Here is a 12,739-nt window from a genome sequence, read left to right on the forward strand (position 1 = left end):
GGCATGAATTAAAAAAAAGAATAATTTGATATTATTCAAAAATAATTTCAATAACGATGCTATGAAATTAAGATGGTAATATTTCAAATATATTTATTTTTCTAGCACTTAAGACAAATAAACTAATCACCAAGAAAATAATAAGTACATGCATTATTATTTAGGCTGTTTATATATCCTGTGAATCTCAGAATTATTGCCTTTTATTTGGTTCTAAAGAAAAGTCATGGGGTCTGCGCGTTGGAACCGCGGCGTGAGTGCCCCGGGAAGATGGAGCAGCTGCCGCCCGCGCCACCGCCGCCGCCTGGGGCTCCCCCGTCCCTGCAGAGCCAACAGCAGCTCAAGCCGGCGCTCGAGGCCCAGGAGCAGCGGGCCAGGACGCCCCCGAGGGTGTAGACCGCGCCCAAGAGAGAGTGATGGTCTTCAAAATGAAGACTCTGGAGAATTTTAAGTTCTGTATAGGAATTACAAAAATTGAAGGAAAGAAAATTTTCAAAAGGAAATTGTTTTGAAAAGTATGTTTACAACTAACTGATTCTATTGACTATTTTTTTAAATAATAAAATACTTTGAGAAGATTATATTTACGGTAAAAGGAAACTGGACTAACAATGAGGCCAAAGACTTTTCCTGCCACAACTTATTCTGGGAATAGCCGACAGAGACTACAAGAGATCCGTGAAGGGTTAAAGCAGCCATCCAAGTCTTCGGCTCAGCGGCTGCCCGTGGGACCAAACAGTGACACTTCCCTGGATTCCAAAGTCCTGGGGAGCAAGGATGCCACCAGGCAGCAGCAGATGAGAACCACCCCGAAGTTTGGACCTTATCAGAAAGCACTCAGGGAAATCAGATATTCCCTGTTGCCTTTTGCCAACGAATCAGGCACTTCCGCGGCTGCAGAAGTAAACCGGGAAATGCTGCAGGAATTGGTGAATGCTGGATGTGACCAGGAGATGGCAGGCAGAGCGCTCAAGCAGACCGGCAGCAGGAGTATTGAAGCCGCCCTAGAGTACATCAGTAAAATGGGTTACCTGGACCCCAGGAATGAGCAGATCGTACGCGTCATTAAGCAGACCTCCCCAGGAAAGGGCATTGTGTCCACCCCGGTAACAAGGAGGCCCAGCTTCGAAGGCACAGGCGAAGCGTTCTCATCCTACCACCAGCTGGGAGGTGCAGCCTACGAGGGCCCAGGCTTTGGCACAGATGGCCCCGCGGGACTGGAGGAGGTGCCACGGCAGTATATGGACTTCCTCTTCCCAGGAGTTGGTCCCCACAGCCTGCCTGGCCACCAGCACCCCCCCAAAGCCTATGGTGCCAGCATGGAGGCAGCGGGAGCACATTTCCCGGCCACCTGCCCCACCGGTCCGTCCCTGCCACTTCCAGGTGCACACTATGGCCGCACGCACCTCCTAGTACCTAGGGAGCCTCTGGGCTACGGTGTGCAGCGCAGCCCCTCCTTCCAGAACAAGACGCCGCCCGAGTCGGGGGGCTATGCCTGCCTGACTGCCAAGGGCCAGGGGGCCCCGCCAGGCGCGGGCATCGCCTTCCCCACGCCCACTGCCGGACTGTATGGCCCGCATGCGCACCATAAGCAGGCTGGCCCCGCAGCCCACCAGCTGCATGGGATGGGTTCCCGAGGCCAGGTGTTCACTGGCGACAGCCCACCACAAAGCTTGCTGGTCCCCTCAAGAAACAGCCTCAATGTGGATCTGTATGAGCTGGGCGCCCCCCCCCCCCCACACTGGCCCGCCGTGACTCGTTACAGAAGCCAGGACTGGAGGCTTCACGCCAGCACGTGGCCTTCCGGCCTGACGGCCCAGGACCCAGCAGGACCAACTCCTTCAACAGTCAGCAGCCGCGGGCTGGTGCACCAGGCCAGGCCGAGCCTTCCCTGCCTGCCCCAAACACTGTCACAGCCGTGCACATCTTGCACCCAGTTAAGAGCGTGCGGGTACTGAGACCTGAACCACAGACAGCCATGGGGCCCTCCCACCCTGCCTGGGTGCCCGCACCTGCCCCAGCCGCTGAAGGCCTGGACTCGAAGGATGAGCACGCCCTGGGCCTGGGAGCCACTGCTGTCTACCCACTGGATGTGGAGTACAGTGGCCCAGACCGCAGATTCCCACCTCCACCCTACCCCAAACACCTGCTGCTGCACAGCAAGTCCGAGCAGTACGACCTGGACAGCCTATGTGCCGGTGTGGAGCAGAGCCTCCGTGCGGGCCCAACTGCAGAGCCTACGGAGAGGAGCGACAAGAGCCACAAAAGTGCCAAGGGGGACAAAGGTGGCAAGGATAAAAAGCAGATCCAGACTTCTCCAGTACCAGTCCGCAAAAATAGCAGAGATGAAGAGAAGAGGGAATCCCGCATCAAGAGCTACCCCCCCTATGCCTTTAAGTTCTTCATGGAACAACACGTGGAAAATGTCATAAAAACCTACCAGCAGAAGGTCAACCGGAGGTTGCAGCTTGAACAAAAAATGGCCAAAGCTGGACTCTGTGAGGCTGAGCAGGAACAGATGAGGAAGATCCTTTACCAGAAGGAGTCAAATTATAACAGACTAAAGAGGGCCAAGATGGACAAATCCATGTTTGTGAAAATCAAAACCCTGGGGATCGGTGCCTTTGGAGAAGTATGCCTTGCTTGTAAGGTGGACACTCATGCCCTGTATGCCATGAAGACCCTGAGGAAGAAAGACGTCCTGAACCGGAATCAGGTGGCTCATGTCAAGGCCGAGAGGGACATCCTGGCTGAGGCAGACAATGAGTGGGTGGTCAAACTCTACTACTCTTTCCAAGACAAAGACAGCCTGTACTTTGTGATGGACTACATCCCTGGAAGGGACATGATGAGCCTGCTGATCCGTATGGAGGTCTTCCCTGAGCACCTGGCCCGGTTCTACATTGCAGAGTTGACTTTGGCCATCGAGAGTGTCCACAAGATGGGCTTCATCCACCGAGACATTAAGCCTGACAACATTTTGATAGATCTGGATGGTCACATCAAACTGACAGATTTTAGCCTCTGCACTGGATTCAGGTGGACTCACAATTCCAAATACTACCAGAAAGGGAACCACATCAGACAGGATAGCATGGAGCCCAGTGACCTCTGGGATGATGTGTCTAACTGTCGATGTGGGGACAGACTGAAGACCCTGGAGCAGAGAGCACGGAAGCAGCACCAGAGGTGCCTGGCACACTCCCTGGTTGGAACCCCAAATTACATCGCACCAGAGGTGCTCTTGCGCAAAGGGTACACTCAGCTCTGTGACTGGTGGAGTGTTGGTGTGATTCTCTTTGAGATGCTGGTGGGACAGCCGCCATTTTCGGCTCCTACTCCCACAGAAACCCAGCTAAAGGTGATAAATTGGGAGAACCCGCTGTACATTCCATCCCAGGTCAAGCTGAGCCCCGAGGCAAGGGACCTCATCACCAAACTCTGCTGCTCTGCTGACTGCCGCCTGGGGCAGGATGGGGCAGATGACCTGAAGGCCCACCCTTTCTTCACCTTTCTCCAATGACATCCGGAAGCAGCCCGCCCCCTACGTTCCCACCATCAGCCACCCCATGGACACCTCAAATTTTGATCCCGTAGATGAAGAAAGCCCTTGGAATGAGAATAGTAAAGACAGCACCAAGACCTGGGACACTCTCACCTCCCCCAATAACAAGCACCCTGAGCATGCGTTTTACGAATTCACCTTCCGGAGGTTCTTTGATGACAATGGCTACCCCTTTAGATGCCCAAAGCCTTCAGGAGCAGAAGCTTCGAAGTCTGAGAATGCAGATTTAGAAACTTCTGATCTGGTGGACCAGAGCGAAAGCTGCCAGCCAGTGTATGTGTAGGCTGTGACCAGGTGCCCACAGCTCGTGTCTTCAGAGCCCGGGAGCCACAGCAGGTTCCTGAACAGGCAGATGGGAAGTGCAGGGTGACTTTGTTTGCAATAAGTCTGTTGATTAATCACTTGAAATTCTGGTCTTCACCAAGAAAACCCCAAACCAACAAGAAACTGAAAAAAAAAAAAAAAAAAAGAGAGAGAGAGACTGAAGTCTAGCAGATCTTCGTTTCTAGATTCTGTTTGATGGGTGTCAGGAAGGTTCAACAGGTCTTGGGATTGGCTTTGAGGGCCTTCACTGCATTAAAATAAGATTTTTAACAGTTTAGTACAGTTTAGAAAGAGCACTTATTTTGTTGATATCCAATTTTTCTTACTAAATTATAGGGATTAACTTCGACAAATCATGCTGCTGTTATTTTCTACATTTGTATTTTATCCATAGCACTTATTCACATTTAGGAAAAGACATAAAAAAACTGAAGAACATGTGATAATAAATCTCTGTGCAATAATGTTTGGAAAAAAAAAAAAAGATAAAGCTCTGCTCAGATGTCACGGAGACTGTTTTATCCACACAATGGTTTTTGTTTTGTATTTTTTCCCACATTTCAAAATTGTGATATAATGTTAAAAGCTGCTTTTATTATTTTTTTTTTTGCTTTTTGCATATTATAGTATAATAGAAAGTGTGAGCAAAGTGATATGGGTGTGATTTCAGGTGTCTGGCGTGTGGAAAGTACTGCATGAGCAGGGTTTTTCTATTATAAAATTACCGTATCTTGCCATTCACAGCTGGTCCTGTGAATATGTTTTTACTGAGTGTTTTTAAATGAGGTTTTTTAGACAATGTGCTGATAATGTATTGTGTGGGTGAATTCTTCCTTATGATTGTATCCCTTATTGTTTTGTTAAAGAAATGCAGATGTGTAACTGAGAAGTGATTTTTGTTTGTGTGTTGTCTTGGGTATGATTGGATTCTTTGGGGAGTAAACATAAACATTTGTCATGTACTAAACTTATATACATCAAAAGGGATTAATTCAGCTATACCAAAACATTTTAAGTTAATCATAGATCTGTGTCTATTTCTTGCTCTTTTCATTCTTGGTATAGTTGGCATGTGGAATCCAGTAGCTACCCTACAACTTAACTTTTTCACCAACAGCCCACACTGAAAGCTTAAATGAACATTAGTCCTCCTGTTTTTAGACAGCTGAGATGAAATTGAACAATCTTATGGTTCTTTCCACATTTTTTTTTAGTGTGCTTTGAAGTATCAAAGCTTGGTTTAAACAGTTTTATTTAGACAAATGTATTGTTTAAATCATTTAAACATTTTTCTAAATGTATTCTTTTGTAAAAAAGCAAAAATTCTTCAAAGTAACATTGGAATAAAAAAACAATTAAGCCATACATATTTTCTTAGATGTATAGGTGTATATATAACTATATAGATAAACACAAAATATTCCTTATTTCAAATTAGTATGGTTCCTATTTAAAGTGATTTATATTTGAGTAAAAAGTTCAATTCTTTTTTGCTTTTTAAAAGAACTGATGCATCATATTTTTCATTATATTATTCCACATATTTTTTCCTTGACGTTCTTAGTGTAATGTATCCATTATTTAGTATATATCTAGCAACAACACTTATATAAGTTTATCAATGTCTAAAAAAAACGATTCCTGTGTACTGGTTTACATTTGTATGAATGGCATATTCTGAAGTCTGCTGTGCTTGTATCATGACTTACAGTATTTTCTCTATTTTATAGTAATGCCATGTTGTTATTTACAGCGCTCTGACATACTTTCATGTGGTAGGTTCTTTCTCAGGAACTCAATTTAACTATTATTTATTGATATATCATTTGCCTTTGAAAAGCTTCTACTGGCACAATTTATTATTAAAATTTTGAGTCCAAAAAAAAAAAAAAAGAAAAGTCATATATTACTATTGCTGCATCATTTAAATAAAATCTTTTTCATTATTGTTTTAGTTCTGCCTGGCATTTCAAGTATTTCTAGTAGACTTAGTGTATTAACTTATTAATATATTCTGCTTAACTTGCATGGTAGATTCTTTCAGATTATGTGGGAATATTTTGACATGCATAATGTATTTTTATTTGGTCAACATACTATTTTCTTAAGTTATATAATTATGAACCACACAAACAAAAATATTCTACAAAGGTCACATCAAAATGAAGAGAAGTAAAGCAATTTCATTAAAAATATAACATTTTGTGTTCACCATTGAGCATCAAATTTCTTAATTATCATATCTTGTCATTTTTCTCTTTCATTTCCTAACACAAATTATATTATCTAATACATCTTATAAAAAATTGAATTCTTTGTTTGTTTGTTTGTTTTTGTTTTAGTGGTCACTGTGGGGAATTTTTTTTTTTTTTTTTTTTTTTTTTTTTTGTAGTGCTGGAGATCGAACCCAGGGCTTTCTGCATGCAAGCCAAAAACTCTACCAACTGAACTGTCTCTGGTTCTTGAATTCTTATTAATAATTTTTTTCCAGCTAAAGTGAAACTTTTTAAATATTTCTATGTGTGTGTATAACACATAACATGACTATGGGTCATATTACATTTATGTACATTCATATAACACATAAGGGGAGAGAAGGAAAGAATGACTATTTTTTAAAAAATATTTTTTAGTTGTTGTTGTACCTTTATTTTTTTTTAATTATTTTAATTTATATGTGGTGCTGAGGATCAAACTCAGTGCTTCACACATGCCAGGCAAGTGCTCTGCCACTGAAGCACAATCCCAACCCCAGAATGATTATTTTTGTGTTTAGGTAATGATATTTGTCTGTATGTGTATTTTTCCTATAAAATTTGAACTTAAAAGTGAAGTATGATAAAGTGATCTGAAATTAAATAGTTAATAAACAGAAAAATTAAGATTCTATGTCTGGTCTGCTGCCAAATTCATTTTTCTGTAATAGGCCTTTGAATATCAGATATTGATCAGGTAAAATCAGTAACAGTGAAACTGATTATCTGGGGAAGATAATCAATATTAAACATATTTGAGAAATTCAGAATTGATATTCTGTGTTTCCTTTTTTTTTCCTTTTTCTCTTTTTATCATTTTTTTTCCCACTAGTTGCAAAGTATAGCACTTATCACAACCTCCTTTTGTCATCCACTTTGGCTACCTAAATAATTTGTTTAGAAAATTTATAATGTATTATCCAATATGATATATAATTGTAAAAGTTTGAGACAAAGGTTTTCAACTCTTTGTACATTATTTTCACATTTATTTTAATGAGAACACATGTAATGGGAGATAATATTTTTTTAATTTCAATGTTGTAATTTTTATAGGTCTTGATCTTCATGTTTGTTGTAATATGGAGTTATATACTAACCAGAGAATAATCTTATTTTGAAAACACAGGACATAATGTCAATTAAACAGGAGAATTTACAAGTTTAAGGGCAGCCTCAACAACGGTGTGAGACCCTTTCTCAAAAATGATTCCATCTCCATCACTGAAAATAAAAGTTGGGGAATCTAGCTCAGAGGTAGAACACCCTGAGGTTTATTTTCTGGTGTTCAAAAAATATGAATAAAAATAAATGAAAAAATGATCAATTAGTTGATAACAATTTTTTAAAATAAGCTATTAAAGTCTGTTTTGTGATTTAATTGGAACAAATTAAAGGATAAGGCTATTTTGTTCTAATCATAATATTGTACAACTCAAAGGATTTATTTTGATAATTTTTACATTACTGAAATATTGGAATATTACATTAATTATTTATCTCTCTGTCAATAACTAGTTGTCAGCTAGTTATATCTAGTGTATAGTCAGCTTGATTTGGCCACCATTCTTTGATAATATCAATCATTGAATTATAAATATGGCTCAAGAAACTTAATCTGGAGGCTTACTGAGGCTGGGCTGTGAGTGGAAAATATTTAGCATGAAAATAATAACATGGACTTTTGAAAATATTTCTCTTTCTGTTTTTGATATAAGAATCTATATATTTATCCATTTACTTAAAAACACATTTGATTGGAGATTTAAAAGGCAATTTGATATTACAGCTTTTTATATGACAAGAGAGGAAACAGCTACCTTGTCCTCTAAATGGAGAAGAAGACATGTGTTCTCTTCATGTCAGATCATCAAGATCTGAACCATTTGCTGTTTAGGAACTGAAGCAATTTTCTTATTTTCTTTGTGTTCCTAGTTCTCCATCTAAAAGTAGCTATAAATATAGTAGGTTTTTTTTAGAGCATTTTGTGTTAGTTTTAAGTAAATGGCATGTGGAGACAGCTTACATATGTAGCCAATACCTAACAAAAATAGCAACAGCTTTCATTTTTTAATTGTCATCCATCTCATGGTCCTTTTTCATTATGCTACAACAGAGCCATAGGATTAGAGAGATTTAATTGCTGAGAACATCAGTGATTCTTTGTGATGCAAGGTGTGACAGCGAGCTATCTTTCTGCGTTTCGTCTGTCATAAATCAATTGGTGATGAATGGTTCCTTTTCTGCACATATGTTTGAAAAGTTTATGTATTGGTAAACTTTTGGGTGACATTTGGAACACAGTCAGTTGTAGCTATTTTAAACAGTATTACTAACAGCCTTCTAACTTGTCTTCATGACACCTACCTTCTGCACCTTTTCCTATTATTTTCACTTCCACCACAATTTTCTTTGTAAAAATAATCTTACTCTTGTCACATTACTTCAGGTGTACCTTTAGGATAAGAATACAAACAAAAAAGAAACTAACAAATATAATGGATTCCTTTTGTTAGGCAACAAGCTAAACGTACTGTAGAAATTATCTAATTTAGTTCTTCCACTGATTCTTTAATAGAGATGATTGTTTTCCCAATTTTAACTGCTGAAGAAACTGGCAGAAGTAAGATAAATCATGTTCTAGTGGCATCATCCTCTCATTCTAATTGAGAATTAAGGAAATATCTGTCAGTGATTCTCTGCTCCTTGCAACTTAGAACAAACATGCTTTTATGCACTGAAAATAAATATTAAAAAGAAATGTCATGTTACACATTTTTATTAAGGGAGTAGAACAATAAAAAACCCTAAGTATCAGCAGTCTGATATAAAATGAATATCATTTTAATATCTACATCAATTTTTATGGGAATAATATTTTAAAAATGATCTAAGGTATTTGAAAAAAGCTACAACACTTCACTGAAATAAATAGCACTGTTACATTGCTTTTTTAACTCAAATAAACACTCAGGATATACTGAATTAAAAATAATTTCTAGAATTAAGCTATAAAGTATGATATTTAAATAGTTTAATTTTATTTAAAATATTTGTGTATGATGAAGAAGTGTGATGAAGTCTAAATAATCATAACAGAGATACCTGTGAGTAGTTCTACCAAATATTCATCTCTATCATGATAGTATAGTAAAGCATTATAGTATTGACACAAGATAGAAGATCTGTTGTATGAGAATAACAGTGGAAAACTAGAAAAGTTTCTAATTCTTTTGAAAATGCATCTGATAATGCAATTTTAGAACTTGAAATTTTTATATTATTAAGTGCATTTCTAGAAATCTTGCCTGAAGTTACAGGAAAAAAATGTGACATTTTATGGATGAGTTCATGCTATTATATTGTAAGTTAAAGAAAGTTGCTTTTTGTGTTATATTTTTCTTTTTACAGATGTTTGTTAATGGGATCCCTTAAGTTTGACATCTTATACAATAAAAAAGTTGGGAAATTATTCCTGGTGGACAGTAGTTTGCTTTTTTGTTCTCCTTAATTGTCCCCATGACAGTTATTTAGGCTGACATCTAAAAAAGTTATTGCTGCCTTTAAAATACATGTTAGACCAGTTTCTGTTATCATGATATTAATTATTTTGTTATAGCCTAGATTCAATATCATATCTAACACTGTGGGAGAGTAGTAGGGATTGTTGAAGAAAGGGGTAATAAAATAGAACACATTGTATGTTCAAGTTCTTATAGGCATGACATTAAGCACCTTGCAGCAGAACAAGTTGTAGGTAAATTCTTCTCAGTCACATTATCACCTGTATCTTTAGTAGAACTGCATGAGCATCTCAATATAGAATCAATGCACAATTAAGGAAGGCTGACAGTAATTTTTATGTAATTTTTCATCTGCCATCTTTAGTAATGTAATTAATATATATTTTCTTCTGCAATAAATATAACATCAGCATTTCAACTGTTTTGCAGAAATTTAAAATTCCTGTCTCATCACAGTGAGAGCTTTAATAAATTTGTTATAATTCTTAAAATATTTATGATAAATATTATCCTAATTCATTATTAATAGATCAAACTACTTTATATTCTTTCCTAAAAATAGCATTTTAAGCAAAAATTGTATATTTATACCTACTCCCATTTTATTTTTAGGGATGCATCTCTATGAAAAGCAGATTTTTCTGAAAAGTAATAAAAATTACATTTGTGATTAGCTGCAATGTATATTATGCAATTTACAAAGAACACTATAAAATATGTATACGTGTTAAATACATTTAAGCATATATATATATATATATATATATATATATATATATAATTATAGTTTATTCACATACACATGTATGCAATATGTTTTGTTCTAGAACAGAAGTATATAGGGAGATCTTTCAGATTCAATTACACTGAACTCTAAACAAGCAAGTTGAAATGGATATATTTCTCTCAAAACAACTAATGGAAATAAAGAAAACTTTGATTTTTAAATTAATTTAACAACTGTCTATTGTGTTCAAAAATAGCAATGTAGTTAAATTAGAATTCAAATTCATACCTATAGATTTTTCAAATATGTGAGCTTTTTAAATTTTTGCATGAGTCCAAAATAACAATGAAATTACCTAAATCCATAACCTAAGGGACCAGTTTTCCACTTTTCACTTCACAGTAACTAATTGTGTATCTATTCTTTCCCTATTCTGCAATAACTCCTGGTAATGACTAAAAGCTGTTCTAGAAGTAGTAGTAGTAGTAGTAGGTGAGTGTATTTTTTAATGCCTTTTTTTTTTTTTCAATTTGTAATCTCTTTATTTGAATGGGTTATGGCTGCATTATCTCTGCCCACATGTGGTTTAGAGATATGTAACAGAGCAGAAGGGTAAAACTCCTCTCCACTGTGCTATCATTTATAGGAACACATTAGTAGCAACAAACCTGCTCTCATTCAATGCAGATATTGAAGCCAAAAAAATGGTGTACATCAGTCACCATTATTTCTAAATTATTTGAAATATATTTCTTTAAAATTAACAGTGATGTATGCTAACAAATACTGATTATAAGCAGAATTTTCTTGATTAGAATAGTAGCAAATGTTGAAAGTTCTCCTCGTATTCCTTCTCCTTCTTTTGTAGCTCATTATGTATACTTAGTTTGTCTCAATGAATTGAGTCCACATTTAGAATTCTAGAGACTCATGTATAAACCTGAACTTGAAGCTTCTCTGAAGGAACCTCATGTAATCTCACTTGAGCCATAATACCTTATGATGTGGTATACAGGGGTGCATCCAACAGGCTGGGAATATGTGTTCTCCAGTTTTCTGCTGGCAACTACAGCATTCACTCACCACCTACTTTGCCTCTATAAATGAATTTACAAGTCTTTTATGATATATTTTGATAAAGATTTCATAGTGGTTTCTACTGATATACAAGAACATGGCCTACATAATATATTATGCATTTCTTTGAAATGGGATTAAATTTTTAAGTTTAGAACTTGGCATTTGAATAGTTTTCTTTTTATATACTATAAAAATCATGTTCCCGTTAGAATTTTTGAAAGTCTGATTAGGTTACTCATTGCTAGAACTGGATAAATAATTGCTAGAAGTAGATAAGTCATGGATGTTGCAAGCTGTCGTATGTATTAGTCTTCAGTTTTGTTCCTTAAAAATGCAAGTGATTTAGTGTCTTTCATGATGCTAAAAATAATCTGTATAAATCAGCATAAATGTTGTTGATACACAAAATTTCTGAATTAAATTTTTCCTAAAATTATAAATAATTTTAAGTAGCAATTAACGTGGAACCAGGGTTAATTTTTTTTGAAAAGTAGCTTAGTATTATGTTACCAGGATTATCATTAAAAGTGAGAATACATTTTTAATATTATTTTTATTAGAGTCTATATTATACATAGTATTTGGGTTAATTCTAAAAATATCATACAGGCATGGAATTCCAGTTGAGTTAATGATCCCCTCTTTTCCCCTTCTGTCCTAACTCTCCTCCTCCATTCTCTTCTTCCTATTTGCCTGGACATTCTTTCACTTGTCTATTTATTTATATTTGATTGCTTCTTTCTACTTATACATAAAGGTGCTATTCCCTGTGGTATATTTATATATGCATATAACATGATTTTTAAAGAATCCCTTCTTCATTGCTTTCTCTTTCTCATTCCCACTCTTCCTCTCAATCTTCTTTTTCTACACTAATGGTCTTCCCTATGTCTTATGATATTCTGTTCTTTTCTTCTCTTTTTATTTAACTTCAGCTTCTAATATGAAACTTTTGACTTTTGAGTTTCTTGGTTTGGCTTATTTCACCTAGCATGATATTCTCCCCGCCCCCCAATTACCAGCAGATGGCATAATTTATTATTTATGGCTGAGTAAAACTACATTATATGTATGTGTACCACAATTTCTTTATGCTTTCATCTATTGACAGGCACCTGGGTTGATTTCATAAGTTAGCTATTCTTCATTGTGCTACTATAAACACACGTGGCTGTATTACTATACTAAGCAAATTTTATTTTATTAATTTTGGGAAAATACTGAGTCATGGGATGGCTGGGTCATGCCATGTTTCTCTTTTTAG

At 37.1% G+C, this 12,739-nt stretch overlaps 1 pseudogene; it reads left to right on the forward strand.

Annotated features, from left to right (window-relative positions):
* Positions 1-408: 408 nt before the first annotated feature.
* On the forward strand, positions 409-4,044 carry LOC139702147 (serine/threonine-protein kinase LATS2 pseudogene; annotated as a pseudogene).
* Positions 4,045-12,739: the final 8,695 nt, after the last annotated feature.

The sequence above is a fragment of the Marmota flaviventris genome, chromosome 16 (genome assembly GCF_047511675.1).
Source record: "Marmota flaviventris isolate mMarFla1 chromosome 16, mMarFla1.hap1, whole genome shotgun sequence".
NCBI classification, from domain to species: Eukaryota; Metazoa; Chordata; class Mammalia; order Rodentia; family Sciuridae; genus Marmota; species Marmota flaviventris.